Here is a 6,709-nt window from a genome sequence, read left to right on the forward strand (position 1 = left end):
CATGAAGTCACTTGGACTTGCTCTTTTAGGCCTCTATGAGCCAGACCAAATTTCGGGGCACATTTGGGGACCTCATCTATGGGTGGATGGAGCACCTAGGATTTTCCCAATTGCTGGGAATGGTTCTCCAGGTCCCTGGTGTAAAACGGGGCTCCCCAGCAACTGCGCATCTGCAAGATGATAAACAATTGTCTTGGTTTGAAGAGAGAGGTGTCGGCTAATGAAGGTAGAAGGCTTCTCTGAAATGGAAAATGTAAATCCCCTCCCTTCAAATGATTCTCATTTAGGAATTCAAATGCTCTCAGGGAAAGTTATGGGGATAGGACTGAGCCCGCAGAGCCGGGCAGCGTTTGCTGATGGTGTGAGCCCTTCCCTAAAGATCCTGTGCGGGCTGTCTTTGACACCTGGGGCCAGGCATTCCTTCCAGCCTGGGCCACTTTGGCTGGCCTGGGGGCAGCCCCAGGGCAGAAGGCAGTGTGTGCAAGGGCCCTGGGTGGCACGCTGCAGCACGGTCTCTGCCATGGAACGGAACCCAGTGACCAAGGACCCTTTGTGACACGTGGGAGATAGAAGCTTGCCCAGTGCTGGGAACACACAACGGGGCAGAACGGGACAGAGCCGTGCCGTGAGGAGCCCCCGCACAGCGCACTCGTTCCCGTCTGACCCGGAGCCTTTCGGAGGCGTTTTTCCTGCAGCTGACCTCAAGGCCAGACCACAGGACTTGTTGAGCTCTGGCCCTCCTGAGGCTTCTCTTCTGCAGGTGCCCTCACAAATCCCATCATTAACATGGAGCAGAGACCCCTGAAAGCGCCCAAGGTGGCCTGGGGGGAAGAGGAGGAAGAAGGCCTTGGAGCTGCTCCAGCACATAAAACCAAAGAGGTGGTGCCGTTTGAGCTGCCACAGGAGGGTGAGTGGCAGAGCTGGGCTGCAGGGTTGGTGCCCGCAACCAGCTTGGTCCCATCCCATCCCATCCCATCCCATCCCATCCCATCCCATCCCATCCCATCCCATCCCATCCCATCCCATCCCAGTGGACATGCCCATGGATGGGATGGGAGAGAGACCAGGGCTGCACCCCGGAATGGCCGTGCTCCATCCCCTGGGCTCCCGTGGGGCTGTCCCTGCCTGGGGAGCACACGGCTGGGCCGTGATCTCCAGCCTCTCCCGCAGCCCCTCTGGCTGTGCTTGCTCTTTAACAGATGCAGCCAGGGACCCAACTCAAGAGCAGAAGCCCGCCCGTGGCCGCTTCCACAGAGCAGCGCAGGTACCTGCACCATCCCCACCTGGGCCAGGCCTACTGGTGGTGCTGGGCTGATCCCTGCGCTTGGAGCAGGCCATGGAATGTCTCTCCCTTCCCTCCCTTCCTTCTGCTGCAGACACTGTGGAGGTTTCTGCACCTGGGCCGAACAAAGACTGGTGGCACCGGCACCGAGGACACGGCCCAGCCGGACTCCAGGCCTGGCCAGCTGCGGGCAGAGGCTGCTGCCATCTCAGCGTCCTCGGAGCTCGCAGCAGCCTCTGAGCAGGACACAGCCCAGGGCAGGGCGGAGGCTGGCATGGCCCTGACTGAGGGCATGGCCGTCACCCACACCCAGGCTCAGGGCATGCCAGACACTCAGGCCATGCCCACACTGACTGTGGCTCCTGCACCCACTCTGGAAGTTTTCCAGGAGCATTCTGCTTCTCCACAGCAGGTAAAGTGACAAAAGTGAAGGGAGAACGAGCACACATCCGATTGATGAGCATCGATCTCAGATTTATTGATCCAGCTTACACACTTTTATAGTAGTGTTAATGAAGTTCATACATATTGCAAAACCCAGGCTCATCATTGGTTACAGATTACACGCCAACCCCTCCTTTGCTGTCAATACCTGTGGTTTCTTGTTGAGGCTAATACTTGTTTTTCTCATCCTGCTGTTGACTTGTTATTGAGCACTCTTCAAGGACTCCATGTTTTCCACCATGTTTTTCTCATACCTTAGCCAAGGACAAGGTATTTATTGTTTTTAAGGAGAAGCCTGAGAACTTGCTTCTTACAGCTGCCTTTTACTTTTCAACCAGCTGTATGTGATCATGGCCTTTTTCTATAAGCCGTGTTTGAACAATGCTCTCCACAGCTAAGCAACATGGGGCCAGGGCTAAAGGCCTCCCAGGATCATGTGGCTCCTCAAGCTACATCCGCTGGACCCCCTCAGCCTTTGAGGCCATTACAGTGGGGTGGGAAGGCAAGCACTTCTTGGGGGAAGCTGGGCAAGTTGCTCCCTTGGACAGCACTCCAAGTCTTCCCCACGCTGCATCCTCCAGGTGCAAGCCATGGTCAGGAATATTCTCCAGAGACTGGCGTCCTGTGTCACCATGGATGCCAGACTGCAGATGGAGATTCTGAGCCTGACAGAGGAACACCCTGTTCAAGTGGTGATGAGCCTCCTATGCTGTGCCCCAACGTGTGACAGGTACGCAGCACAAGTGCCTCGAGAGCTCGGTGCTCACCGGCCCGTAGGGCCCCTCACCCTGTGCAGCCTGTCCAGTGGGCTCTGCCAGACAGGCGGAGAGCTGCAGGAGCCTCGGGCCCCTCTGTTTTCTGAGGCTCTGCCATACTCCCTCCCTGCCCCTCAGGGCACCGGGGCTCTGTCACCCAGCCCCACGCAGCTGCACAGGACATGGTGCTGACGCACAGCTCTGCTCACACAGAGCCACCACGCTGATGTGGAGAGCCATCGGCACATCCGGAGTGGCCGCCCAGGAGGTGCTTCCAGCGCTGCTCTCTGCCATGGAGGAGCAGCCGCCCTATAGCAGCTACTCCTGTGGAGACAAGGCTGTCTTTGCCCTGGCTGTGAGTTTCTGGAGCTGATCTTTGCTCGCCCTCCTGGTTGCCTCTCTAGCAGCTCTCCCTGCTCTCCCTAGCCTGCAGCTCCGTGCCTGGGCTCAAAGCTGGCCTACGGGCAGGCTCAGGGGCAGCAGGCCGCGTGCTCCCCCTGCGTCTCCCTTCGGGCCCTGCCTCATGGACACCCTGGCACTGAACACTGCCTCGGGCTGCTTTGTCTCTTGCAGGCAACTCTGGTGCTGTGGAGGATTGCCCCCATGTGTGAGTGGCACTGTGCCATTCTGCTTCATTCTCCCCAACTGTTTGTGGCTCTGCTATTGCAAATTTTCACCACCACAGAGCAGATGCCAGGGGATGTTGAAACTGGGAGATTCTGGAGAGCTTGCCAAGAAGAACACGGCCTTCCCTGCCATCCCCACAGGTGCCAGTCTCCCTGTCCTTCCCACGCCCTCATGGCCAGGGCCAGCACTCCCAGAGTGACCTGGCCTTTGCTCGGCACGCAGGTTTGCAGTGCAGACCATGAAGGCTCTGCTCTCCCGCCTGGGCTTTGACAAGAAGCTGGTGGCTCTGGAGAACAAGCGGGTCTGGGAGAAGCTGCTCTGTGCCGACACCCAGCACTATGCAGCAGGTCTGCTGGCCAGGTGAGATCCCCTACTCCCCGCCACCACCGTCAGCATTTGTGCCCCCTGCCCAGAGTGCCCCACACAGTCCCTGGGGCTGTAAGCGAGAGGGCCTTGTCAGCGAGGGAGGGCCGAGCAGACTGGAAAAGGCTGGGAGAGGAGGATGCCCAGCAGCAGCTGCCTCCCAACGGCTCCATGTCCCCTTGCAGAGTGCTGGGGAAAGATCACACCTCTGTGAGACCACACCTGGGAGAGGTCTGCCCACCCGGCTCAAAGCCTTGGTGCCTTTTCCCCTGCCAGGGAGATGCGCCGTGGCTTGAGCCCCTTGTGTCCCCACATGGCCTCACACCTGCTCAGCCTGCTCGTCGGGAAGCAGCCCTGCTGGGATCTGCCTGCCCTGGCGTTCTTTGTGGAGGTGAGCCTGATGGCCAGCGCTGCCTGGCTGAGCTGCCTCCCAGCTCTCAGGCCTCTCGTAGCTGCAGCCGCCTGGGAGGCTGCCCGCACCCACTGCTGCTGCTTTGGCCCAGCCCTGTGAGGCTCCGGACTCCTGCCGGCCGGCTCCCCCATCACTGCCCTGTGCCTTTCAGCTCCTGGAGTGTCTGGACCTGAGCAAACATGGTCCCAGTGCCCTGCTGGTGGTATCCAGGCACCTGCTGAGCCAGTGCAGGGACAGGCTGCACCTGGCGCTCAGAGGCCTCGTGGTGCTCAGCAAGGAGCCCTCGCTGGTGAGAAGGGGGCAGTGGCTGAAGCCACGCTGGCAGTGTGGGGCTGGGCAACGCAGACCTCTGGGCTTGGCTGGCCTTTGGCAGCAGAGGCAGCTGCTCCCAACTCTCCTGCCTCCTGCTTCAGCTGCCCCAGTGCCCCAAGCAGCTGTTGGTGCTGCGGCCATTCACGGCTTCACAGCACAGCCTGGTCTTGCGCACAGGCCGGAGGAATATGCTGCCTCTATCCACACCTGGTGGAGCAGCTGGCTGATACAGATGCAGAGGTGGTCTGGATGAGCCTCTGTGTGCTCACACATGCGCTCCAGGACAAAGACCTCCTGCTACCCAGTGTCACCACCCTGAAGCTGGCTGAGTCCCTCCTGCCACATTTTGAGAAGGTAAGGCTCTGTGCCCCCAGCCAAGGGCACTGGATGCTACCTGGAAACTTTGTGCTCTGTGCAGTTCTGGGCCTTTGCCTCAATGGGCCTGGAGTAGCTGGTGCTGAGGTCTTTTCCTTTCCTTGCAGGACAACAGCCACGTGCAGCTGCTCTCCATTCAGCTCTTTTGCAAGGTGATGGAGCTGGTAGTGGAAGAGGGGGAAGAGCTTCTCACGACATTTGTGAACCAGAGCCTGCTCCCTCTATTCTTGCACTGGCACGATGAGAACCTGTACGTGGCCAAGGTGAGGTTTTGTGTGACGGTGCCACATCCCTGGCAGGGGCCTTGGCCGCCTCCTGCCCTGGCACAGCTCCAGCCTCCCCATGGCCGTGGCACAGGGACACCTAGGCTCTAGGCTCTGGTGCCAGCTGCAGCTCTCTGCCGCTCTCCAGGCCTCTTTCCAAGCCCTGCTTTGTGCGGCATGCTTCCTGAGGAGGAGGGACCTTGAGGAGCTGCTGATGAAGGCGTGGCGGATTAAGTTTGCTGAGAGCCTGGTAAGGACAGCCCGGGAGCTCGAGCCCTGCCCCCAGTGCTCAGTGTGGGGGGCCAGCAGCTGTGGCCCTGCCCAGCACCGCAGCAGGGCCCGCCAGCCTGCGCCCACCCTGCTGCTCCCTGCCCTGTGCCGTGCCGGCCGGCTCGGCCGGTGCTGGGGGCAGGGAGAGCCCGGCCGAGGGGCTGAGCCTGTGCCGAGCATTCCCTGCTGGCGCTCCCCACAGCTGCTGCAGGACGAGAGCCGAGCAGCCAAGAGCCCACAGAGGACCCTGCGAGAGGCAGCCCTCAGGTTCATGGGTGAGCCAGCAGCCCCGCGCCCCTCCCTGCCCCCGGCCCAGCTGCTGCCCGGCTACAGTGAGAGCCTCACCCGGGCCACTGCAGCCAGCTGGGATGGCCCTGGCAGGAGGCTTTCCTTGGATTTCCTCAATCTGGCCTCTGACCTTGGCTCTGTTCCTCTCTCTTCCAGCTCTTCAAACCCTGAAGGAAGATGAGAGTCCATCGTGCCTGAGCAAACTGCTTCAGCTGATCTTTGAAGGAAGATCTGCAGGACTTTGTCTGATGGATCAGATGTACCAGCGTCCATCAACGATTTCAAGTGCCCATTGAAGATGGGAGCACCTGCAGAACAGGATGGACCAGCTGGAGCTCCAGGCACGGCTCTGGCTGCTCAGAGCTGAGCCTGTGGGAAGCTGCAGCAGCTCCTGCCATCTCTCTCCCTGTTGGCAGCCCCCTCCCTGCAGCCCTCAGGCCCTGCCCATCCCCCTTTTCTGCCTCCCAGCTCACCCCTTACCTTTGCTTTCCCTTAATGAACAGTTTGGGTTTCTCACTTGACCCGTGTCTCCCTGTAGCTGAAGCAACGCAAATCCTGAGCCTGGGGACACGCAGGGCCCTGCTGCCCTTCTCCTGTCTGCTGTGTTCTGGGCATGGGCAGAGAGGAACAAGGGCAGTCAGGCTGCAAAGGTGCCTGTCCCGCTGCTCCAGCTGCACAGCACCGTGGAGTTAAAGGGCGTGCTGAGCACACTGAAGGGGACAAGGACCCTGGGTTTTAGAAGAGCCAGCTTGAAAATGCTGTGAACCCAGCTGTGCGGGATTCCATGGCAGGCATCCACCAAGGGCAAAGCAATGCTGGAAGGTTTTACAGAGAGCTTCCTGAAAGCACAGCAGTGCTCCATCCCTACACAGGGACAGGAAGAGGGCAGAAGCAGAGACCGTCGTGGCCTAACAGTGAGCTCTGGGTGTGCCTAAAAGCAGCAGCAGCAGCAGCAGCAGCAGCTGCAGGGAGTGGCTGAGACTCGGAGGCGCGACGGTCCCAGTGGCCGCAGCGCTGTCAGGCAGTGCCTGCACCTTCGGTGTGGTTCTGGCAACTCTGGTCTCCCCACAGTGAGCAATGGCAGCCCCTGCCTCAGGCCCAGTCAGAAACCCAACCAAATGAGACCAGAGGGAGGAGACCCTTCCCACCTCTCTTGGGCAGGGCTGCAAAACAGCCGCTGCGTCTTCCTGCCCTTCTGTTTGGGGTGTGCTGAGCCCAGAGCCGGCCAGCTTGTGTCCTGCTGTCCCAGGAGTGTTTTGGGCGGGCAGGAGAAGGGCTGTGTGCACAGCGGAGCATCCTGGAAGGGGCTCACCAGAGC

This window comes from Zonotrichia albicollis, unplaced genomic scaffold, assembly GCF_047830755.1.
Source record: "Zonotrichia albicollis isolate bZonAlb1 unplaced genomic scaffold, bZonAlb1.hap1 Scaffold_257, whole genome shotgun sequence".
NCBI classification, from domain to species: Eukaryota; Metazoa; Chordata; class Aves; order Passeriformes; family Passerellidae; genus Zonotrichia; species Zonotrichia albicollis.